The sequence below is a fragment of the Ischnura elegans genome, chromosome 9, assembly GCF_921293095.1.
Source record: "Ischnura elegans chromosome 9, ioIscEleg1.1, whole genome shotgun sequence".
In the NCBI taxonomy this organism is placed as follows: Eukaryota; Metazoa; Arthropoda; class Insecta; order Odonata; family Coenagrionidae; genus Ischnura; species Ischnura elegans.
In genome coordinates, this window is record NC_060254.1 from 83,864,558 (window position 1) to 83,877,056 (window position 12,499).

Consider the following 12,499-nt stretch of genomic DNA (forward strand, 5'->3'; position numbering starts at 1 on the left):
GTATAAACAATCATTTCTTTTCTCCGCGAGTATCGCCGATTCGAGAAATGGGAGGCAAGTAAAAAAATTATTTTAATCGGAGGTACGAAAAATTATCCTTGAAATATACCTTAGATCGTCGGAAAATGATAGCAGCCAAGGAAATGACAATAATGCTGTAATGAGACTTGATGATTGATTTTAATGACATATCCAGAGCTTTTCATTGAATGAGAAACATAATGATGACTTGGCACGAAAAACTGTCAGCCAACATAATGAATTTTGAGATTGAAGCCCGCTTTTAGTTCAATATTTTAACCAAAAAAATGAATGACATACACTAAAAAGACATCACAGAATAAAAAACAAACAGCCGTATGAATAGTGGTACTTATATCAAGTTATTTTACTGCAAGGTAAATGGTAAAACACGTTAAGATGCTGTTACAATAATCGACCCGTAAATCAGCACCAACTATGGCAGATGAAAATCACGGATTGCAGCAATAGGTGTACGCGTCCAAATTGGGACCAGGGCTCTCGGAATTATTCCGGGCCGGAAAAAATGAAGACAGGCACCAGCCTTCCATTGTCTCGCGAGGTCGTTGAAACCGATTCAACCGTTAAATTGAAATGAAACCAATTTTCATTCGGCTTTGAAAGACAATGATCCATCAAAATAAACGCAATCACACACGATTCCCATTTGGTGCAGCCGGGATAGAAACAGATATCATCATCATATGAGGGCGTTATGTGCATCGTCCTTGCCAAAGAGAGATCTACGCACGCGCAATAAATTATGCGAAAAAGTACCGCATGGATTCCTATAGATATCCTCATTTATATAGATTATAGTAACTGAGAAGGTCAACCATAAGACCAGTATCATTCACGGCCTGTTAAACGTTATCAAATTTACGGTCAACGAAGATGAAAATTTATTGGGCTTTCAGATACGCTACGGAACTCTTTAATTGTGGTGCATACGCCTTTTACGGTTATAGTCACCAGTCACGTGCGGCTTCAGCTACCAAGGGAATTGAGAGCGTTTTTCACAGAAAACGGAACAACATTTCAATAACTTATGACATTTTTTATTTATTTATCACATCCCCCGTAAACAGCACATAACGGCCTTTCACAACGAGGGTTTCCAATATGAACAAAGCACAACACAAACATCCATGCCCTGGATAGGGATCACCTACCCAGGCGGGATTCGAACCCACGACCTACGGTTTGGCAGGCGAGGACTTTACCCCACCGCCACCGAGGCCGGCAAAATGAAATTTCAAGAACTAATACATCGATAAATGAATAAATTTTTATTCTGGGATCCCAAGAATACAAGAAATTTTCACAACGATTGATAGGGGGCGTGTAATTATGATAAAAAAGAATAATTATCAAGGCAAAAATTCTTTTCAATACGAAATCTATTCTATCACCAGTCGTATCCGATCAAATTTTTCGCCTGCCGAGATAGGACAGAGATTAATGACTATATATTGGGGTCGAAGTTATTTTTAGAAGCCTCGTCATAATTATCCGGAGTCAAAAATAAAGGCTCACACAAGTTGGTCCAAATTTCAGGTATCATGGCGATACTAATGTTACTGTAGACGGAATCATATCCAAATCCAATGGAAAAAGCACAAACTTTCAGCAAACAATTTAAAATGCCCTATAAAAACTAAATAGTCAAGTAAAATTATTTGCCAGATCGATAAGAAAGACAAGTTACGACAAGAAATCATAACGATACATTTAAAACAAGAAAAAAAAAACGCGCCAAAAGGTTTACCACGTTGATTTACTATAAGCTGATACATACAGCTATTATTTCTTTAAGTGCTGAAAACCGCATGACAGAGTATAAAAATTACATTTTATTTCAGCGGCTCAAATATTTAAGCAACTCATAAAAGAAGGAATTTCTTCACTTAACATTTACATTCGTTATCACACCAATGAAATCAAACTCAGCGCAGATTCACCTTGCATCAACATCTAGCCTGCAATCACCATACTAAACAGCCTTTCGTCCAAATATATCCCAAAATAAACTCATCCTTTCGGAAGATCTACATTTCCACTCCAACTCGCGTCCCCGAGTTCTCAACTATATCTTCATCTTCACAAAGTGTATTTTAAAATCTTTTTAAAACGCTTTTTGCTATCATATTAGTTTCTCACCCCTAAAATCTGACTAAAATAAAAAGTACACCACATATGAATAATGCATTATTTTTAGTGTCCTGTACATCAATTTTATCCAGACGGTAATATCCTCTTTCGATGACCTAATTTCTATCATCAGGATCAAACTACAAGCGAATTTATATCACGCGCTAGCCAAATCAATTTAATCCTTTTCTATTTAATTCTGAATACCATAAGAATCGGAAGCTACATAACTTCGTACTGAAAGATCATCGTCGAGCCATAATAATTTTCATTAGAATAATGATTTCAACCATAATTCAATTTCAATAATTCGTGCAAAAATTATATTACATGCTTTAGCCTAGTGATTGTGTGTGGGCAACTCAGCAAGGGCGGAGGCTTCTGATAAGGCCGTCTCCCGCAGAAGGCAAGGTGAAGAACGTAACCAGAACTACCGGTAAATTTATTCGGGAGCGCGAGGTACGACGGCAGGTGCGGGGCGGAGACCCCGAAAACAGCCGCCGCCTCCACATGGGCAATTCTTCTTGCAGAGAGGGCTTCCGACATAGTCACCACCGGGCGAGGGGGCAACACCTTCCCTTTTCGCGAGCTCCCGACCCTATAAGCACGCGCGCCGGGGGGTTGACCACACAGTGCGCGTGCACGGGGATTGTGGGTGGGTGGGGGATAAGACGGTGACCCCACCCACCGCTTGCGTAGCAATAATATTCTTCGCGCGACTCCTGACGCAATTCAGCATTCATCCCGCGCGAGAGAGAGAGGGACTTCCTAAACAATCGCTTCCCGCCCGTCGTCGCCGCGACGACGGTCACGTGCCAGACTGCTTCCGGCGAGGCCATTCACGGCGGCGACTCACCGCCTTGCCACTCCCTCCCCCTTCCACCCTTGAAAAAAAATCCAGCCGGCGACTCCACCCCCACCACCTATTATCCCGTTCGCATTACCAACGCAAAGATGATCGTACGCCCGCAAGCTATGTGCCACCGTCGCTTCGAGCGAAGAACGCTGTCGGATCCATCCGCTCTCAACATCGACGTTTATTAGTGCACTACAATTATCTTCAAATTTGAGCCAATATAAATCAGTTTTTAGTTCCCTTTCTCACACAAATTTCACATTACTGTGAAAACAGTGCACGCGCGCCAATTCAATATGCTTTTGAGAACTGGCTGATTGGGGTGAGTTTTGACTCACCGGTACAGCCCCTCTGAATCGCGCCTTCGGCGCGGACATTGCTGTGAGATTCCATAAGACTTAGTGAATTCTCTCATAAATGCTTGGCATAGATTCGCACATACCGACCAAGGACTGTCGTGCCTGATTCACAAGCGGCATGTAACTTCACTTTCGTTAGCAGTATGGCTTAAGTAATTCCTGCCAACTGCCAACATATAATCAAAGGTTTTTTGCCCACCCTGTACGTCTGGCATTAATTCACAAGCAGACACCTGCAGTTTTGCTAGATAATATTTTTCCATTACACAGCCCATGTAATTAGCATTCGCAATATCTACGAAAGATTCTCATGCTCACTCAAGATAAGTTACCATCGTGTCTCATCCAGCGGAAGCCGTTAGATATACTTCAGTTCATAATATTGCAGGTATAACTGACATCATACCATACAAGGTCTCCTTGTATCTCAATGAACTGTGTTCGCAGTCACTTGTGATCTTAAGACTTGAAATTATCTTATTACTAACGTGAAAAAAATAATCACATTTTGGTGAACTTACGTGTCAATACGCACTAAGCCATAGATGTAGACAAATTCTTGCTTGTTTACCCCCACAAGACTAATGCATATTTTGTGAATTATTTGCAAACTCTATACGGTAATTAAAGAGAAATGATAATACGGTATTTCATCAGAAGGTGCTATATTTACCCCCGCACACCACTTATTCAAGAAGTAAAAGAATCCTGTTCCGTTAGTTGCTTGCTGCGAGTACCTACGAACGGTGCCCCATATGTTCAAATAATTTCGTTTCCATCACCATTAGATTATTTTCTCACATGAAATCCCCTGCATCTGCATGCTTCCGTGACGAACAATGCGCAAATAAGTGCGCCCTCGCGAAGATCGATTACAAAGGTTCGTGAGAGGGGCCTTGCAAGGCGACAGTAATGAGGGGGAGATATGCATATCAGGCACAACTGTGTTATAACTCTCGCCCACCACCACAGTCCGGAACGAAAAAATACTAACGCACCACAAAAAAAATATTGCGACTCATTTACACGAAGAAGCCAAGCAATTATTTTAGTACACCGCTAATTAAAGAGAACATCATAATTTGGTATTACACAGGGTTCCCACTCCAACTACATTATAAAATTCACGGTTTTCTCCAGGTTTTCACGGTCTAAATGTCATCAAATTCACGGTTTGTAGATAAGGCATTTCAGGCAGAAATATTGATCACGTAACAATCATCGGCCGCACGTTAACTAAAAATGTAACAAACGCAAAAGATGCCACGAATGCAAACGCAGAAATGAAAGTGACGTCACCCATGACGTCACTTTCATTTCTGCGTTTTGCTAACTATGGGTGACGTCATGACTCTTATGACGTCACCCATAGTTAGCAAAATTCAGGTCCTGCAAAAGGGTGTGTGTGGGAAAATGGAAAGAGCAGGGTGGCAGGGAAGTGAAGAAGTGCCTGATTTTTTTCCAGGGTTAACGTCTTCCAATCGCAGGCTTAAGGTCAATGTGCTGTCATGGAACACGGACCAATTAATAATTGCGCTTTCGAATAAACGTGTGCAGGTTTATGCGTGGACAGTATCTGCACGTGACTCGACTTTGAAACATGATCGAAACATCGATTTTTCTTTTGATCTGTCTATCGTAGTTCTACAATCAAGTTTGAGAGATTTCTAAGGTTTTATGACGAAATTCACGGCTATTTCCAGGTTTTTTCACGGTAGACAAAATTCACGGCTTATTCACGGTTTTAAGGTTTTCACGGTGGAGTGGGAACCCTGTTACAGCTTAAATTGACGGGTTTCAAACACCAATGCTCCCACCAGTGATTCCTATTTTGGACCTCTTCTTACGTAAAAAAAAAGATCATCATGTTGCCACCCAATCAAAGAATTGTGCGAGTCAAAAATAATTCGAATCTGCCATTTTCCCTAAGGTTTTAGCAGTGAAATAAAAAATTGACATCGGACCCTAGACCAATCTAATCAAGATCAAACTAACCATCAGACCCTTGATTACACACAGTACACCTTCGCTTTAAGGTGGGTTCCACTAGTGACCGATGCGAAATATTATCTGAGATGATTTAGCGCGTGCCCTAAAATTTCCATTTCCGCCGATTTTGGTTTTATTTTTTCAAAAAATGTAAGTTTTTTTCAAACCAATCTTAGGATTGTTGACCAGTGATGAAGAATATTATGTACGACAGCTCTTCCGGAACAGATTTATAACGCACAGCGAGGGTATGCTGTAAATAATTTCATTCCCATTTGAGTTAAATTAATTTCCCATATAAATCCTTTGCACTTCCATGCTTCCATGAAGAGCAAAGAAAGGCGACCTTACGTGGATCAGTTACCCTTGAAAATGCTAAGGTCCTTGTAGGGAGAGAGGTAAGGAGGAAGAGATATGCATTAATACACAGGTATCAAACACTCCACCCAATGAAGTCGTCCTCAACAATGGGCAGGCTCCCACCCCCACATTGGCAAGGGCAGGGATTGAAAAAATCTCGCACGAAAAAAACCCTTCTCCGTTTTCCAACGAGGATCGATGCTTTTTCTCGATTCCCCTCGAAAGCCAGCAAGCGACCCCATATGGCTCCAACAGCACTTCTCTCTCTCTCACTCTCCAAGTCATCGAGGACTTTTTCTTCATGGAGAAGCCTTCTTTTTTTCTACACTAATTTGGTTCTAATTGATCGTGGGAGAGAGGAGTGAGGTGGTAGAATGAAGAAATCAATTGTTACGTAACCAACAGTCCATTCAAGCAGTATATATAGGGACTCGCGAGTAAATTGGGGCCAAATTAAACTTTACTGCGATTCCGTGTGCTGCTTTAATTGGTACCGTGGAGTTGAGTGGTCTTCAATCACCCATTAGCGGGACACTTGAAGATTGTCCGAGGCCGATGGGGGAGATGAAACGTCGCGGGAACGCGAAATATATTTACTCGAAAATTCTCAATCGTTTTTCTGAAGAGAGGACACGTCCACACATCTACATCTACACACAAACCCCGCAAGTCACCTCTACAGGCGTGTGGCGGGGGTGTTAGGACACCAGCCGTTTACAAATAAAAAGTAAATGAACGAACGAAATTACGTCTAGCATTTATTAAAGTTTTATTGTTTGGGTGAAAAACGACTTCTCATAACGACCCGTTGGAAAAAAATATGTCTTTAATTTCTCGTTTTCGTCGGACCTTGAAATATGGTGGAGTTCTAATATGATGTTCTCCAAGTCCCTCTTGAAGATGTCTAATCTCAATTTCTCCAGTAATCCAAGCCTAGTGCGAAGCCTCCGAGTCTCTAGTAGCTCCCAGCCAAATTCGCTCAACATTGGTGTAACGCTTCCGGTACACCCCTTTTCCCCGCCCAGCAGTTTTTGACGAATCGCGGAGCTTTCCTTAGTACTTTATTGTGTTCACGGATTCAGTCTTTCTGCACACGAGCAATGACAACAAAGGCAGCCGTCCCGGCAACTCGAGTGTTGTCACATCATGTCGCAACCGAAAGATACGCTGGTTCCCTTGATTACCAACTATTTCTCCTGACCTTTTAAGGTTCGTAACATTATCGTGGCACAACATCAACATTGATCCGCCTTCATTTAAAAATATTCTCATTCAAATGTGAAATTTATATTCATAAGAGAGGATGAAATTACCGAATGAAATAGCTAGGATTCCACATGAGTTGTGCCTAAATGTGCATATCGAGCGAAATTCTTCAGGCGATATCTAGGCACCCACGGCATCATGATTGAGCAGTTCAATAAACATTAAGAAACAAAACTGCGCTAGCTTAATACACCTATGGAAACATATCAATTGGTAGGCAAGTTTTGATGGCAATGATCATTTGCAAGTAAAAGCATTAAACTGTTTATTAGTCCATAACAGCACCGATGAAAATACAAAACAGATACAAACAAAAATACAAACGATGGAATATGTCTTCCTACAATACGCTTTTTTAATCTTTAATATTAAATTCAAAAGATAATAATAAATAAAGGAAGGAAATATTATGTGCTCATAGAAACTTGCAATATCACAAGTTATTTCTTCCGATAGAACAAATCTAAATAAATCGCATTATTCAGACTATAGCCTAACGCATGTCTCTATAAACTCCATTTGAGAAGCTAAAGAGCCTCATAAGCCACTCAAGCATACGGTAGATAATGATTCCTCCGGCAACATGAGATAAAAAGCAATTCGAACGTAAAGAAGTTACAAAAAGGGGCTTTAATGGGGACTGGGTAGGTTTAGGAGGTGAGATTTAAGGGCCAAACACGTGGCGATAGAAAAGAAGGAAAAAGGGGGATAATATTATACGAGACTAGGTCGAGAAGAAGAAAGCTATATTGTCCGGAAAGAGAAGGGTGAGATTTCAGGAAATAGAGCATTCTTTCGCCAAGAGAGAACGATAACAGCAAGAGAGCAGTAGGAATCACCTCCAAAGAAAATAGCGTATTATTGGAATTTTGGATATCTGGGCTATTCACGAGATGCAATTAACATATGAAGTCACAATACCTGTCAACATTAAAAAAAATTAATTCCGCAAATTAATGCTAAAAAATTTATTAGCATATTTTACATGGACCACCTTCCCTCTAGAAACTAAATTTTGGACATGGCATCATAACAAAGCTAAGGCTCACATCAACTTTCTATACATTATTAACATGAAAATTAAACGGCCGCTAAGTTTACCAAACTTTTACAACATTTGGTTTGAATCTTCCAATGATGCACACATTGCAGGCTCAAGTCTTCAAAATGTTTCCTATGATACTCACTGACAGCCCGACTGCGAGAACACCAGCCCGCAAAGACGGAATTAAAATGATCAAGCATGAATATTTCCATTCACGAAAAGAAACGAACAGAGTTATTTTTTCCACGGGAACAACCTCAAGGATTAGGAATTCATGGCCCATCTGCGTGCACGAACGGCCAAGAGGCGGCACGCGCGTGGAAACGATACGAAGCACACCGACAGCCACAAATGTCACCAAAATATAACTATCGTCTGTGACGTCAAAATTACTGGAGCATAGAGGACACAGCATCTGTCCGATGGACGGGCACACATGGCACAACGCTTCATCCCTCGGACCCCCCAAAACACACGATGGCGCTCCAATTTTAGCCCTTGGAGATGCGTATCTCGGCAACATACGTGCCTGAAAAGCATGGGTATAGGGGATAAGGCCGTGCAGACACCCTCGCAGCCTGCGGTCAAGAGGTGTGACCAAGGGGGTTACGCCGTTCTGGGCCTCCCAGTCAGTGGCGCGGTGCACACGTTACTTGTCGTAAACCAGCACGCGATCGGGAAAAGAGACGGCGGCCAACACGAACGGGAGGAGGAAGAAAAACCGGGGTGTCCACTAAAGTCAACACACGAAGTTCAAGCATCCAAGTTTTATGGGCTAAAAGGGTTATAAATGTCTAGGCTGTATTTTTTGCTATATTTATATGAACAAACGTGATTTTTTTACAAGTTTTAAAGCAATAATGTACCATGAAACCTGTATAAATAAAATTAAATCCATTAATGATTTCAATAGATAGAAATAATGACAAAGTAAATACGGCGAAATAAAAAATAGAATACAGAACGTACTTGGCAGAGATCTTCACAAGAGATTAATTAATAAGACTAAACCAAAAGAAAGCTCAAGTACCCATATTCTGCTGGGAACAAAAGAACTAGATTTGTAGACGAAATAGGTATTATGCCAAATAATGATGAATACTAATACAGGACCAAACGTGTCTTTCCTTAAATCGTTGCCATAGCGGTTGGAAACTACCGCGATAGGAAAATTATATAACTTTTTTATTTTTAGCGAAAAAATAAATTTTTGAAAATCCCTACGCTGGATTATAAACTCGAGAATAATTCTCGTAAGTTCAAAAATGATTTCTGGATTTCATAAACCCGTGGACAACCTGAAAATTCATACAAATGAGGCTTCCCAGCAGCCAGGAAGAGATCCCCGACCGGCGACGTGGGAGGCCATCGACCGCTTCGAGACCAGAGACGAGACGCAAAGAGTACGTAAAAAAGAAGATTAAATGAAAGGAAATGGGAACGACGGATGAGTGAGACTGAAAGTTTTCTTTTTTTGCAAATATGAGTAACACTTTCGACTCAAAGAGGAATATTGTAGTCGACCGAGGAGTAGTGCTGCGAACCTGATGCAGTTCTCCGGTGATGGTAACGTCACCACAATTTTGTATCGCTCGAGAGGTATATTTATTGTGAGTCGTGACAGGAAGTAATTGTTACATCCAGTGCACGATATTGAGGAATATTTTTTTTTCGTTTTGAGTCTACATGCTGAGATAATACGGGGGTGCAGAAAATTTTATATCGTAGCAATTGTAAACCATTTTTTGATCCAAAACGTACTGATTAATATCAGGTTGATAAAAACAACTGCTGTACAAATTTCTGAACCTAGTTCCTAAATAACATGGGTTAAAAAAACTCTCTACATATTTTAGGTTTGCGGAGGATGCGAATGCAAAATCAGAAAAATATTCCCCAAAATTTTAATAGATGGATCATTGTTGGTCATGGTACATTTCTACGAGAGCTAAACCCAAAAATTTGGTTATGACTGGGTGCGGACGGCCGTATTCTTATCATTCGCATTTTGGGTTTTTAGTTCACTTGAGTTTCGATAAATTTACACTACATGACCAGAATTATAATTCCTAGGAACGATGGACAGTCATGTTTTTTATCCTTTTGGATTTTCCACTAGTTATCAGCAATAGTTAGTTCAAGGAACGGTATCATTGAAAATGAAATTCGGAAAGGTATGCTAACAGTCGAGAGTAGCTTCGAGAAATAAATAAGAGCACAGATGGCGAAATATAACAGTGGTAGTGGATGAATTTCAAGAGGCAATCACCTAATACCGACATTTTCGCCGAGAGTCAGTATTACAAACGTAATAGTGTCATGGAGAGCGTGCATGCTAGCAGGCAATTGATACAGAGGACGGAGAAGTTCTTGAAGTTTTCTTACGACCATAATAGTTCGGCCTAGAATGACGTAATTTATCAGAGCTCTGAGATAAGAATACAAAATTGGGTATTGAAATGAACTAAAGGAAAATCGACTTTGACTTGGCAATTGGCAGACATGCCTGTGCTATTTACGATGTGATGTGCAAGCCTTGATAACTTTGGTTTCATAAACGACCTATCAAAGGAGCAATAATTTCGGCAATGACACGAAGTCGGTACGAAAAGCACGCGAATAAAGCATATGACCACGCAATCAAATTCTGGAGAATGAATATGGAAGGGAAAATTGCATGTTGCCGGTTTCTTGAATTCCAGGGCGTTTCACTTACGACCCAAGTTGATCGAATGTCTTCCTGGCGGTTACTCGTGCAAGAAAATGCGCCGAAACTTTCTCTCATAGATTGAATACCTAACGGTCTCAATCCTAAAAAGATTACATGTCTGAATAACCGATTCCACGCATAGAAAATTGGCCCATCTTCAGATAAAAAGTACCTCAATTTCGTACCATTACTGAATAAATTGTCCATATCGGGCTACACAGTTTAAACACGCGCTTTGATGCACGGAGGTGAAAAAATTAAAATATATGGAGTGTATACTGCGCACCTGATTACATTGGCATGTTTAGTGATAAAGAGTAGGGTGGAGTACTTTAAAAAAATGTAGAATAGTCAATGTCGCACTTTGAGATACTTGAATGGTTTGACAAACGCTGAAATTACATTAGATCGTTACTAGTGGGAAAACACTAGTTTAATCCATTCCAGTTTAAACTTGGCGAAAGACGCCCTTGAATAGTAACAATTGCTCTCAACAACCGATGATTCTGCTCTAACTAGACGTTTTTAACTTAGCTTCGAAAGCAACTTAATTATGACCGACAGTCGGCCGCAGAACGACTTCGAAGCCACCCCACAAAAGGTCCTACGACAGCCAGTACTTCATTCCCACGAACCGCCGGCGTCACTGAGGAGACACTGAGAGCATTCAACAGTACTAAGAATGCAGATCAATGACGACTATACGGCTCAATGCAGGTGCCACGCAGTCCCTCTCAGGATTTCCCGGGAGACAAACGGACACAATTGCATGCATAGACGACAGGGACCGAGGAATTCAGGCACGAGTGACCAAAAATGGACATGGGAGGTATCTTGAAAGAGAGTACGCCGATGCTTCTCGGTCACGTGGATGGGACTTCCTTCCTCTCCGGACAGGAAACGAGCCCTGAATGTGCTTCGGAATCGCAATGAATCCTTCCCCACCACACCACGACGGCGGAGGAGAACTTCTTCACCTTTCCTCTTCAACCCTTTCCTCCACACACAGCGGAGGCTGCCGCAACACGTAGGTTGGAACGCTGGGGGCTATCAATCGACAGCTTGCGTGGCCATGTGGTGAAGCCGAGGTGGTGGGGAAGAGAGAGAGGGGGGAGATAGAACTTGTACCCCCTTCCCAAACCCCCTGAATCCACACCTCCCGAAAGGGAAGGGAAGGCAAGGGGGAAGAGAAGAGGGCGCCAGCCTCGAAGACGAGAATAGAAATACCGCAGAGGGCCTGCCTCCCCCTACAGGAGTGGGGTCCCCACATTCGATAGCCCGTGGGGAGATGAGAGGGGGGGAAGAGAGGGGGGCGGGGGAAGGTATCGAGAGGTGGGCAGGGGGGATGTGAAGAGTGGGGGGGATGAACGCGAAGTGATTGCGGGAGGGAGAACCCTGGGACGACGTTAACTAGATCCAAGCCTAGCGAAGGAGTCGCCACATCGGGCTGGATGGGAATGCGAGGGAAACGGGAAATGTTCGTTTTGCTGAAATAGTCGATAAATGCAAGAAAGGGACACCGTGAGTCGGGAATGCCAGACATCAACCGCAATCATTAACGTACATTCAATGAGAAAAATTGAGGATCAGGTTGGTGCGGTAGCAAGTGCTTTTAGAAGGAGAAATTAAAACAACTTTATTCGCAGTACAAGTGATAGGGGCAAAACTCAAGACGCTCTAAATTAATCATCCATCGTCCACCAAATTTAGGGCCCGTCGGAAGAAACGTTGGAATTGGGTAC

The 12,499-nt window shown here is 41.9% G+C and overlaps 1 protein-coding gene across 7 annotated transcripts in view; it reads right to left on the reverse strand.

Annotated features, from left to right (window-relative positions):
- LOC124165218 (RNA binding protein fox-1 homolog 2) overlaps window positions 1–12,499 on the reverse strand; it is a 126,923-nt gene that overhangs the window by 58,272 nt on the left and 56,152 nt on the right. The window lies entirely within an intron of this gene.